Raw genomic sequence first — 12947 nt, forward strand, 5'->3', positions numbered from 1 at the left:
GCGGAGTCTTCTTCCGAGAGTTTGTCACTAATGATTACGGGAGACTCGGTATCACCGTGGAGGAAGGCATAACGGAGGCATGTGGGTAAGGGCTTTAACTCGATCGGAGGTTTACGGGGAGTCTCGTACTCAGATAAATCTATGGGTTCGACGGAATCATCCTCCTCCTCGATGAATTTTTTAGCATCCTTTTCGAGGAGGGATTCCGGTGAGTCAACTGGGAAAACTCCCTTTACTTCTTCGATCGGTTCATAGTCTAGGGATGAATCTGCCATGGAATTCACGGCCCTAGCGATTTGGACAGAAAATGTATCCTTCCCTAAACGAACATCGATCTTACCCTGAGTCGGAGCATCCATGAGCAATTTCTCGATGGGGTGGCCGATCAAGAGATCGAAGTCTCGGACATCGAAGATGTGAAAGTCAAGGATTACGCCGATGTCCTCATGCCTAATTGACACGTTCTGCAGAATCCCACCTCCTTTTAGGATTTCTCCAGAAGAAGTCCGAAAGGCTTTGTCAGTACGAACCAATGGTACATCTTTCAAAAGGTAGAATGCACATTCCTCAGAGATGATGTTGGCTCCGACTGTGGAACTATAGAGGGCGTCTACTGGGAATCCTCTTATGATGCAAGGAATAGTTGAAGGAGGAGAGCTGATCCGAAGAATTTCTGGGGACAGCTCAAGCTCTCTTGACCACTCACTACTCATAATGGTCGTCAGCTTCTTAACATTTTCTCTATGGAAGGCGGCTTCCATAGGATCTGTGGAGGCAATGTGAACCGGTGGTTTCCTCTTGCTAATTCGAGGTGTTTTCGAAGTCTTCAAAAAGATCATCCTCGAATTTGAAAGGGGGTTCCAGAGGTTGAATTTCTTCATTCTCTGAAACTCCTGATTCGGGAGAGGATTCTGGAGCTGAATCTGAGGTTGTGGGATGTGGAAGATCGGATTTGGCTACTAGATTATCCTTATGGCTTGATGTATGCTCTTTTCGGGAGGGTCTAGACTTCGATACGAAGGAATTGTTTTCGGTGATACGATCTAAGATTCCCATGCCTTCGATCGGAGTCTTATGGGAAAAAGACCCTCCAGCACTTGCATCAAGATGATTGGTGGATTCCTTGTCGAGTCCCAAGTAAAAGTGTTGAAGCAACACATGATCGGGTATCGACAGGACAGGGCCGGATTTTACTAAGAGTGAAAATCTAGCCCAAGCCTCACCTATGGTTTCCTCCTCATTCTGCTGAAAGCAGAGGATATCCTTTCGTAGAGCGACGATACGGGACTCAGGAAAAAAATCTAAGACAGAACTTGTCTCTGAGTTTACTCCAGCTTCCATTCAGACTCTCTACGTCTTTGGTGTACCATTGTCTAGCCTCCTCTACGAGAGAAAAGGGGAACAACTTCCACCGAAGGGTATCATGTGTCATGCCCGCAAAGGCATAGCATGAACACATCTGCTCGAACTATAGTAGATGATGGTATGGGTTCTCGCCATCTAACCCAGAGAAGGAAAACTCCCAAAACATAGCGATAAGATTGGGACAGAGTTCATAGCCGGATGAAAGAATTGGATGCTCAGATGGTGGTGGCTCGAGGAACTCGGTCCTAGGAGCAGAAAGGTCTTGAATAGAAGGTTGCTCCATGATAGCGGGGGTAAAGATAGCAGAAAGAAATTGAAAAATGATACGAGAAGCTTTTAAAGGATAGCTTCTTTATGGATAGCGGGGGTCAAGGTAGAAGAAAGGAAGAGCAAAGGATAAGATGACGACTAGGTTCGAAGAAAGATACAGCAACTGTTCCCTGGCAACGACGCCAGAAAGCTTGTTGGGTATTTTAGCATCAATAATAAATCCGTAAGCACACGGATACCGTTGTAGCTTTCACCTCAGAGTATTCCAAGGGTTATTGAATCCACAGGGAACGTGTGTGCACTCTCTTCTATTCTAATCGGTCCAAGGACACACCAAGATAGGTAGAGGGATAGAGAGAATTCCTAAGATAGTGCTACTGCTGAGTTAAAGGTCGATCTCTAGGGCACAATACTCGCTTCGGGCACCGGCTTACAACTGGTCTGCCAGTCTACTCCATCCAACAGCTCTACGCTATATCCGAACGTGGAGGATTACGAAGGACCGATAGGGCTGTCACCACCTACGGCCTACCTCTAACAAACCGTGGGATATAAGGCAAATGAAGGATAACCCTTAGCCTAGACACCACGTCTACGCTATTGATTACTACTACAGTCTAACTATGTATGGATCCCCGTAGCAAACTACAGCACTCTGTACGAATACAGAGCGACGAACCCGCAATTAAGAGAACTGATCTCACTCAACTACAAGCACTACTAGCATCTACTATACCAAGTAAAATACTAGAGATAGGAACCACGAATACTTACTAAATACCGAAGAATGTAGCAGCATCCGTAGAGGTACAAGCTGGGAGCAGAATGCCGACACCACGGCACTTCTCCCGAACTACTCCCTCACTCTCGTAGAGGTACAAAATGGAGAAGAGCGCCGAATACCAGTGCCCCTCCTGAGTACCTACCCTCTCCCTAATCTAACACAACTCTAATGCAAGAGGAGGCTTGAGAGAGCACTTGGTGAGATGTCTTCAAATGGAACCCCTCCCCTCATATTTATAGAGGGTGTCCATGGTGCTTTCGGCCGAGGATTGCAGCTCTACCCCCTAGAACTGACCTTGGGAGCCAGTGAGGAGCTGCCGCGCGTCAAAGTTGAGGCGGTGGGGCCCATGGGCTAGGTCGGCCGACCTAGCTAGTCGGCCGGCCTGCTCGGGGCTCCAACCGCCCCAAACTTGATATTTGGGCTGTCCTGGTGTCCCTTGTCCTAAACCCATGGGGCATGGCCTATCCTACACTTGTTTGCTTGGGTATTTGGGCTTGTCTTGATCCATTTCAGCCTGAATCTCATGCTCTGATTGGTTGCGCCTTTTGCCTTGAACTAAGAAGTGTGTTTTCCGCCTTATTTCACCTGCATATAAATAATTACCAACACTCGTGGAAATGGTCAGTAATAAACCCCTACGACTATGTTGATGTTTTCATTTCATGTGTTTATGCAGGAGTTGACGGCCTAGATTTGGTACTTAAGAGCCGTCAACACTGGGCCTGTGTGTGTGCAAGGGAGGCTCAGCTCTGCCTTTTATAGGCAAGGGAAGAGGAGATGAGTCCGCTTGGGGATAGGGGCGATGGAGCGGCGAACCAGGGGCGGGACGCTGGCATTCCAGCGGCGGGCTGGCGAGGTGGCGGGTGCAACAGTCGTGGCGCATAGGCAAGAAGCCAGCAGGACGGCTTGGGGTGGCGGCGGGGAGTAGCACTCGACGTGTGGAGGCGGCGAGGCGATGCGTCGAGGCGGTGCGGCGAGCCTGGGGGCGGGAAATAGCGGCGGCGACGGTGAGAGGGGCGGCGCCCCTGTTTCTGCTAGCGAGAGGAAGGAGAAGGGGATCCGGGGGTGGTTTTGCAATTTCCAAAATCTTAGGGACCAAACTATAAAGTAAAATTTCCCGTTGATTTAGGGCTCAAATGAAAAAGTGTTCAACATGAAAGTTGGGTAACTTTTTAAGATCTACAACTTTTGTGTTGTGAAAAAAATTCATTAGATCAAAGAATTTGAAATTATTTTGAAATCCGCCAAAACTTTCATTTGCAAATAAACATAACTTAATTTTTAAATTGCAAGGGTAGCCCTATGCATAAATACATCTTTTTATGAGGGTAAAAGTGAAAAAAATATGCATTTTAACCCCTCATAAATTTTGAAATTTTGCCTTTGCAAAAATATTTTTGTAAAAGAACTTTGCATTTTTCCAAAATAACAAAAATACCCTTGCTCTGAAAATCATGGTTTAAATTTTAAATCAACACAAAAATTTTATTTTTGACCCCTAAAACCTGGATTGTCACAGCCTTCCCCCCTAAAAAGAATCTCGTCCCGAGATTCAAGAGTCGAAAAGGGCTAGAAGATCATATACAAGAAATATTCTAAGGGATTTAGTGAGGATCTTGACCTTGATTTTGAGTCTTGATCTGGGAACAGCTTCGAATAAAGTGGCTAGGACTTCCACAGTTGAATCAGTGATGTGTGTCGCTCGGACCTCGGGCTTCATTACTGGCGTATCGACCGAATCATTCTCGTGTGTAGAGTCTCCATCTTGGTTCATCACTTCCTTGATAGACAAAAGAGTTCCTGCTCTGAAAACTGTATCAAGGTCAGGAGTTTTGACAGCTTGATGTCGACGACGTGGAATAAACTCTGTGCATGTGATTTCCCATCCAGCCAAATCTATGGGGGCTAGACTACGTTTGGGATTCTGAGCCTTCATCTTCTTAAGTTTCATCGGGAGTTGTGATGGGGGTAAAAGAGAGCCCGAGTAAATATCCTTTTCTTCCTTTATCTCTTCATGGGGCTTTTGATATCTTGCAACCTGAGGTTGGTAGATAGGGTACCCACTTGATTGGTGCTGATGTTGCTGTAGTAGCTGTTGAATCGTCTGTTGTCCTTGAAAAAGTTGACAGAGCACATCATTTTGGGCAGTTATTAACTCCATTAGATTGTGCAGTGTTGGTGATGATGTAGTTGATGGCCCACTAGTATTTTCAAAACCATCCAGGTTATTGTGTGTCTCCTGGTCCATTAACTTGTGGGCAGAAAAGTGTGCTTCTAATTCATTGAAATGTAGGGTTTCATAAGAATCCAGGAATGATCAAACTACAAACAAGGTTAGTTGATCATTTGAAACTCCTTGAACAAAAGATCAAGGATACAAAGGTTCTACCTATGGAAGCTAAACACAACTAGTTTTCTTCTCCTAAGATCAACAAACTTGAGGTTTAAAACAAGGCACTCACCAATTTATCTCTAACCAATCAAACAAGATAAAGCACTCTAAAGATTCCTTAGAAAGATGCTCAAAACATCTACTCACTTAAACAAGGATTAAAGCATTCAAGTTTTAACAATGCATGCACATTCTATCGTCCTCACAACCAAAAATAATTGCCAAATACTTTTGGCCTTACGTGGTTAATTTCGGTGGCAAAATAGATATGTCTCTCCCTATGGTATCTATTCGATAATTCCTAACCGTTCTTAACTTGTCGAATTGTGGTTAGTGTACCTGCAAAAAATATATAGCATATATATCTAATAGCCACCTAAATAATACCCATAAGATCACTCTAGGGCTTTACGATCTAAACACAATCCATAACAAGTCCAACGTAGTTTTTGTAAACAGTTTGTTGAGCACATCTTTTATTCCAAAAGTACTTTTAAAGTTTATCATAAGCCCTGGTATGTATGTTTTGGCTCTGATACCAGTTGTGGCAGAACTGCCAAAATTAATCCGATTTAAGTGCATTAACCATCACCTTTACAAATGAAATGATTAACACGTACTTCAAACGGAGAAATCTGACAGTCTGTCGGGTAAAATCCCGATAACACCACTGTATTTCGGATCGAAACAACATACCTCGCTCGAAGGTGTGCCCAGAGATTACAATACAAACTTCAATAGTAGATGTTATTCCAAACTGAGTTTGAGAATTCAAACAAGGTACCTCAGAAATTTGAAAGTAGATAAGTTCTTTAGAGTTTATAAACAGTGGAAAGAAAACGATAACTAGCGACGATATATGACATCATGATGAAGCCCATACATGACATCAATCTCACTAAGCATTCCAAGGATTACCTGAAAATAAAGTTAAAAGCAAGACTAAGTATACTAATACTCAGCAAGGCTGGCCCGACTAAGGGTATATAACATCCCTTTAACTAGACATGTAAGGCTTGTGAAGGCTCTGAGGTTTGTTTGCTGAAAAGCAATAAAGAGTAGGTCCTTAATTTCAAGTTTTCGCTTTCAGGTTTTAGTTTCATTAACCATTCTAGATTTGCACCAATCTATAAAAACACGTAGAGAAATTATTCAACAAGATTAAATATCATCTTTATTTCACTTCTTACTCTATGTGGTAAAGAGATTAAGCAGGCTCAATATCCGTGAATGGCGAAACAGTTCAAACCGAATTTCAATTCTTGCAAGGTAAACCTAACACACACGCTTGGAGCACTGTTGAGTCACTCCCAAGCAACCGTTTGCTTCTCATTCCGGTTCATGGATCAGTGCCACTCTCCCCGACTATAGAGAACCGCTCTTCTCTGCACCCGCAATTTAATTGTTGCTCAACATAGAATAAACTTTTGTTATAAATTAACTTCCTATCTCTACGAGAGAGTGGGAGGTATATCCATTTGCCGGGCCGAGGAGTTACTAGGCTTGCCACTTACCCATTATTCACGGCATGTGGCTAGTACTTTCAAATGCTTAATCAACACTACCACACACTGCGGCCTTATCAAATTTTATCAACACAGACGGATTATCACCATGAAACTTGTATCCAAATCCGTCCATGATCCTTATAGTGATTGCAAAAAGTAAACAATCAACTCCTATAAGCTCGCAAGTGACAGGCAATCACTTGACTTTTATTGGTCCTATTAGCATAGTATCTATTCGAACTATGTTCCTAGTATTCAAACAATAGGTATCTAAGATTATGCATCTAAGGTTTTCATTCAACTCCAATAACTTAAATGCACAAGTAATAATAACAATAAGTTATACAATTTAAAATAATAGGATTCTGCACCGGGGCTTGCCTTTAGTAGAATTTATAGTGTCAGTAAGCGTTAGCTCTTCCGAATTGAAGTTCGAGACTTCAGGCAATTTTGATGTTGGTTGGACTTCATGAAGTTCACTCTCGGATTACGGGTTCATGTTCAGGTCTTCGTTATCTTCCATAATGTTGACTTGGGTTTCGGAAATATCCCCGTCTGGTTCTTGGATGAATTTGTACGTTCCGTCGACTAGCGATATTATTTCTATATGCAATGCAGTACTCGAAATTAGTGAAGTGCTTAAGTATAGCTTTCCTTCACTAAAAAGTTGTTATCCAATAAAGTAAACATTTAAGACTAGGCTTAAAGGTGTTACTTTACTAGGTAATCATTTATAGAGTAAAAGTGAACATCAAAGAGTTCATAAAATAACAAAACTAATTACATTAGGAAACATGGTTTGAAATCAAGGAAAAGCAAGGGTAGTTCTAAACAAGAACATGGGGTGGGTTGAATTCAAATCTAAAATTTGAATTCAAAAGAAAATTCTACAACTAGGGTTTTAAACATCAAACATCAACTCAAAGTTAAAAAGGAAAGATCATGTATATGAATTAAGCCTAAACATGGAGCTTATAAAAACAAAGAACAGTACTAGCATGTATGAATTAATTCTAAAACTCAAGAATAATCGAAAACTCAAGCTAAACAATGCAAAAATTCTCCCAAAAATTATCATAAGGTAAATATGATTAGTATAGCTCATGTTAAAAAGATGACTCTAAGAAATTAATAGAAACATGCTTTAATAAATAAAACAGGTGTGGTTGCTAGAAATAAACAAAACACATAAATAACAAGCAAAATTCAAGCATTTGGTCCACAAATTTCGTACAAGACTGTACATGGCAAAAGGATTCTAGGTTTCAAAAATCAAGCATAACAAAGCTATGGTTAAAAAGATATAAATAAATTACTCATTTGCAAACAATTAAATTAGAGCACACAATATAAAGTTTCATGCAAACTCTAGTAGACAAAGTTGTAGAGCTAGATAAGAGGAGCACAACAAAACTAGTTTGGTATTTTTATGATTTTTCTACATTTTCTATGATTTTTCAAAGTTCACAAGAAAAACAATAGAAAGGGTTCTGAACTTTTGTAGAAAGAACCTTAGAAGAATATCAATCACTGCAATCCAGTCCTTGTGGCCATGGCCGGCCGTGAAGGTCCTGTTCCGGCTAAATCCCGATGAACTGGCTGGTCGGCGGGGAGAGGAGAGTGGCCAGGAAGCACGAGGGGGCCATGGCGCAGCTGTAGGTGGCTTCGGGGCGAGGAATGGTGATCGGGAGTGATGGGGCCACGGCGAGCGGCAGCCGGTGATGGCTTAGTCCGCTGGCGGCAAGGCTCCAATGAGGTTTGGGATGGGAAGTCGGGCTCAGAAGCTTCAGGAGGAGGAGGGGAAGTCATTGAGGTGCTGAATTGGGCCAGGATGGGGTGGAGGGGTGAGTTTGGCTACGAGCTCGAGCTCGGGGTGTTAATGGAGGTCGGCGGCCTTGCTGGGCCTGTGTGTGTGCAAGGGAGGCTCAGCTCTGCCTTTTATAGGCAAGGGAAGAGGAGATGAGTCCGCTGGGGATACGGGTGATGGAGCGGCGAACCAGGGGCGGGGCGCTGGTGTTCCAGCGGCGGGCCGGCGAGGTGGCGGGAGCAACAGTCGTGGCGCATAGGCAAGAAGCCAGCAGGACAGCTTGGGGTGGTGGCGGGGAGTAGCACTCGATGTGTGGAGGTGGCGAGGCGGTGCGTCGAGGCGGTGCGGCGAGCCTGGGGGCGGGAAACAGCGGCGGCGACGGTTAGAGGGGTGGCGCCCCTGTTTCTGCCAGCAAGAGGAAGGAGAAGGGGATCCGGGGTTGGTTTTGCAATTTCCAAAATCTCAGGGACCAAACTATAAAGTAAAATTTCCCGTTTATTTAGGGCTCAAATGAAAAACTGTTCAACATGAAAGTTGTGTAACTTTTTAAGATCTACAACTTTTGTGTTGTGCAAAAATTCACTAGATCAAATAATTTGAAATTATTTTAAAATCTGCCAAAACTTTCATTTGCAAATAAACATAACTTAAGTTTTAAAATTGCAAGGGTAGCCCTAAGCATAAATACATCTTTTTATGAGGGTAAAAGTGAAAAACAAAATATGCATTTTAACCCCTCATAAATTTTGAAATTTTGCCTTTGCAAAAATATTTTTGTAAAAGAACTTTGTATTTTTCCAAAATAACAAAAATACCCTTCCTCTGAAAATCATGGTTTAAATTTTTAAATCAACACAAAACTTTTATTTTTGACCCCTAAAACCTGGATTGTCACAATAAAGTTCCTCGATGATTTGAAATTCCTATCCAAAGCCATATGTTAATCTCATTGCAAACCATCCACATATGCAACTTGATATCTCATTGAGCTTTGTCAAATTATTGTGACCCTCAGTGAGATTCATTTCATACTCCCATGATCAAGATCATGTACACGTTCACACCATATGCTATGCTTCTACTCTAGGAGCAAGCACTCCACTATCCATCTACAAAATAAAAACTCCATACTTATGTATGACACCTATCTCTAAAAAATTGCATCAAGGATATGTGGCTATGCAAAAAGAAGAGAAAATGAAAGAAGCATACCCAAAGAAGGTATGCCACATGCTTTGGCATGTCAAAAAAAAAGAGAAAAGAGATAGCCCCTATCCAAAAGAAAGAAAGAGAAATGGTTCAAACTAAGGAGTTCATACACCATCAACCAAAAATATCCACACACTTGCACATCTTGATAAATATTTATGACTTGTTTCTCCTTTGGATCCGTTCTTTGACTTAGCAAAATATGAAAAGCAAGTATGCCTTCAAATCCTCCATACCTATAGCTCCAGCAAAAACAACCATTAGAGATAGGGTGAGGAAGAAAGGCTCAATAAAAATCCTTGGAAAGGAATTATACACATTGAGCAATCCGAGAGATCATCCGAGGAACTTTATAAAATTCTTTTGAAAAAACTTAACAAAAACTCTGGATTGACGGTTGAACTAAGGGAAGAAATACAAGCACTCTATGATGCCGTTCTGACTCTCAACCGCCAAAGATGAGGTGAAGCGAACAGCCCCACAAGAGTAAAGGTAAGAGGTAAGGACAAAAGGCCAACTTATTCAAAATTAAGGTAAGAAGCATTCGGTTGTGCCTAAAGTATAAGATGGAAATGCAACATCGCAGCAACTCCTGACCAATAAACATCAGCCTTGTTTTGCTCGGGACGAGCAAAAGGCTAGCTTGGGGGTGTTGTTGACGGTCGTTAAGTGCAAAATTTGACCGTCAAATATACTCACAAGAGAAGGAAAACCATGCCTCTTACTAACATATTTGTATCCCTAACCTAGCTCCATGATTGTTTTGGAGAATTTATGTTTTCAGGAGCACAAGTCTGGAATAAGAAGAAAACACGAAGAATACGCAGATGAAGTCACAGAATAACGCGTCCTGCGTAACACAAGCAAAAGAGGCCCACCAAACAGACCAAACCGACCAACCAAGCCCCGGCACCGACTACCTGACAAGAGGACCCACCAAGCAATGACCCAGAGAAAGACGGTGGCCAGAGGCGGCAAAGGGGGGTCGGCCGAACCACCCCGGCATCCCGTCCATATTCATTTTCGTGGGAGATTAGCTCTGATCCTCTAGAGGTCGGTTATGAATGTTTCCATGTAAAGGGATGGCAGGAACCGACCTCAAACACTATAAGAGGGGCCTCCCACCACTCTCTCCACACACACCACTTGGAGAGGCCTCTCTCTCTCTCTCACTCTCATTGTGACTTGTACTCTTTAGGGTAGTGGAGCTAGGGTAGTACTTCAATTCCTTAGCGAATCCAGTCGTCTCGGGGTCGACGAGAAATCCTCGACCTCTGGTATGGCTTTGTATTCCAACTATTGTTATGCTATTCATAAAGAGCTTGTTCTTGGTTATCTTGCTATGTTCTTAGCCTGCGTAGCTAAGTTCTGTTCTTATTCAAGTTGTATTAGTTGCCAGCTTAGACCAGATGATCAGGGTAAGGATATCGGTTCGTTGTGCTTTCGGGTTTGCCTTAGCGTCTTATCTGTCCATCTAAAGGGTGGGGGACCCGGGGGCGCTAGGGTAGTGACCTCATATGCGAGCATGGGGCTCGGGTACACAGGATCCTTCGGATATGACTGGGGTAGACCGCAGGTGGTGACAGCTCTGTCGGTCCGCTGGGAAGCTGCTTCTCGGTTAGCGTACTCCCCGACGTTCGAGTATTTGTACAGGAGTTCATGCAAAGATGAAACGGTCTGGACATTCTCCAGAACAGGTCATTCTCCCCGATGTCCCTAATTTCCCAGCACCTGCAGCTCTTGGCGTGTGACTAACATAGCTTCTCTGCTGACATGAATAGTATACTAGGACCTTATTTGCCAATGCTCCCACAAACCTTAGGTGTATTTGTTTATTTTTTATTCATGAGAGTTGGCTGATCTTGTGTGTGTCACATTACCCTCAATTATCTTTATTATCACTTACCCCTGTATGATCAGCAGTTCACATCTTATCTCATAATTGTTATGGTTATGTATCTAGTAAACATCTTTACAAACCATAGCCATCCCTTGGGAAAATATAAATAACGATACACTGAATACTTCCGGGTGAAATGCTACAACGGTATATCCATGCGCTTTCGGATCCTTCTGTAATCGTTAAGACATACCGCACGCCGTCCCATGGCATCAACGCTAGGGAGCGGACGTCCCGGCGTTTCTTGGCGCCGTTGCTGGGAACTAACCATTCCTAGTGATTGCGCTAAGAAATGCCAACAGTACCTCAGATTTAACTACTAAGAATTTGTATGCTATACTCCTCTAAGCATATCCTAGAAAGACACAATCCACTATTTTAGGTCCCAACTTGCACTTCTTGTTGATTGGTACATTGAGTTTTGCCAAGCATCCCCATGTGCGCAAGTAAGAAAGTGATGGTTTTCTCCCCATTCATATCTCATATGGTGTCTGTTCTTTGTTTTTGTTTGAGTAAATTGCACCCGAGGTCCCCAAACTTGTCCTGAGGTTTCGGTTGGGTCCCTGAACTCTCAAATTGTGCATCTGGATCCCAAAACTCTGTTAAGTGTTTCAACTGAGGTCTCAAACATGCCACACAAGCGCCTGAAGCTGACGTGGCATGCCATGTGGTGTCATGGTGGCAAACATTTGCAAATACACCCGTGCATATTTTTATCTTCTCCTATTTGCTCCTTTTCTCCCTCCCTCTCCAATCTTCTCTCTGTCTCTTCCGCCCGACCGGTCCTCGGCCCCGACGCCACCGCGTGTGACAAGCAGCAGCCAGCATCTGAACCCCGCAGCCTCAGCCCTCAAAAGGCCTTATGTCCTTGCCGAACCCCGAGAAGCCGCTGCCGGTCTCAAGCCCCCCGCACCTGCAGCTGCCACGTCGGCATCGCAGCCGCCACCTTGGGATTGGGCTTGGGTGTGGTCGGCGGTCGCGTCGGAGGGAGACCAAGATGCGGAGTCCCCACACTAGGAGCAAACCACTCCTCCCCTTGGTCACATGCGCTGCTCACGGAGCTCTCCTGGGTGGCCGCCGAGCTCACCGCATCGGCGGATCTTGGCCTACAGGTGTGCCTCCATCGTCCACACCCCCACAGCTCCATTCCCCTTCATCCATCGCGCCGAGCTGCCAAGCATGCTGAGGATTGAGATGTACAGGTTGGTACTGCAAGTGGATGAAGCACGATTCACAGGCAAGCGGGGGATGGTGGAGGAATCACGGTGATGAGCAGCGGATCTGTGGCTGCCCAATCGAAAGATCCTATGAGCTATCAACGCACGAACTCTCACATGCCTGTGCATTTCTTCTTGCATTTCCAGTTTGCAGCAATCACACAGATCAAAGCAAGAAATGTGTTGCCCAATCGAATTTGGCATCAAAAGGAATCATGCTCAATGCAGAGCTCTCGCACGACGGGCGCCACGCGCGCCGGAGATGGCAGCGCGGCAGCCGCAGGAATAGGTGGTGCTCCACCTGGAACTGCACAGGGAGGTGCAGAAGGAGGGCGCGTACGGGGTGGGAACGACGGCGGCAAGTGGACGAAGAAAGAGGGGGGCTGCAGGGAGGGGACGAAGAGTGAGAGAGAGATTGGAGAGGGAGGGAGAAAAGGAGCAAATAGGAGAAGATAAAAACATTCAGGGTTATATTTGCAAATGTTTGCCACTGTG

The sequence above is a fragment of the Panicum virgatum genome, chromosome 7K (genome assembly GCF_016808335.1).
Source record: "Panicum virgatum strain AP13 chromosome 7K, P.virgatum_v5, whole genome shotgun sequence".
NCBI classification, from domain to species: Eukaryota; Viridiplantae; Streptophyta; class Magnoliopsida; order Poales; family Poaceae; genus Panicum; species Panicum virgatum.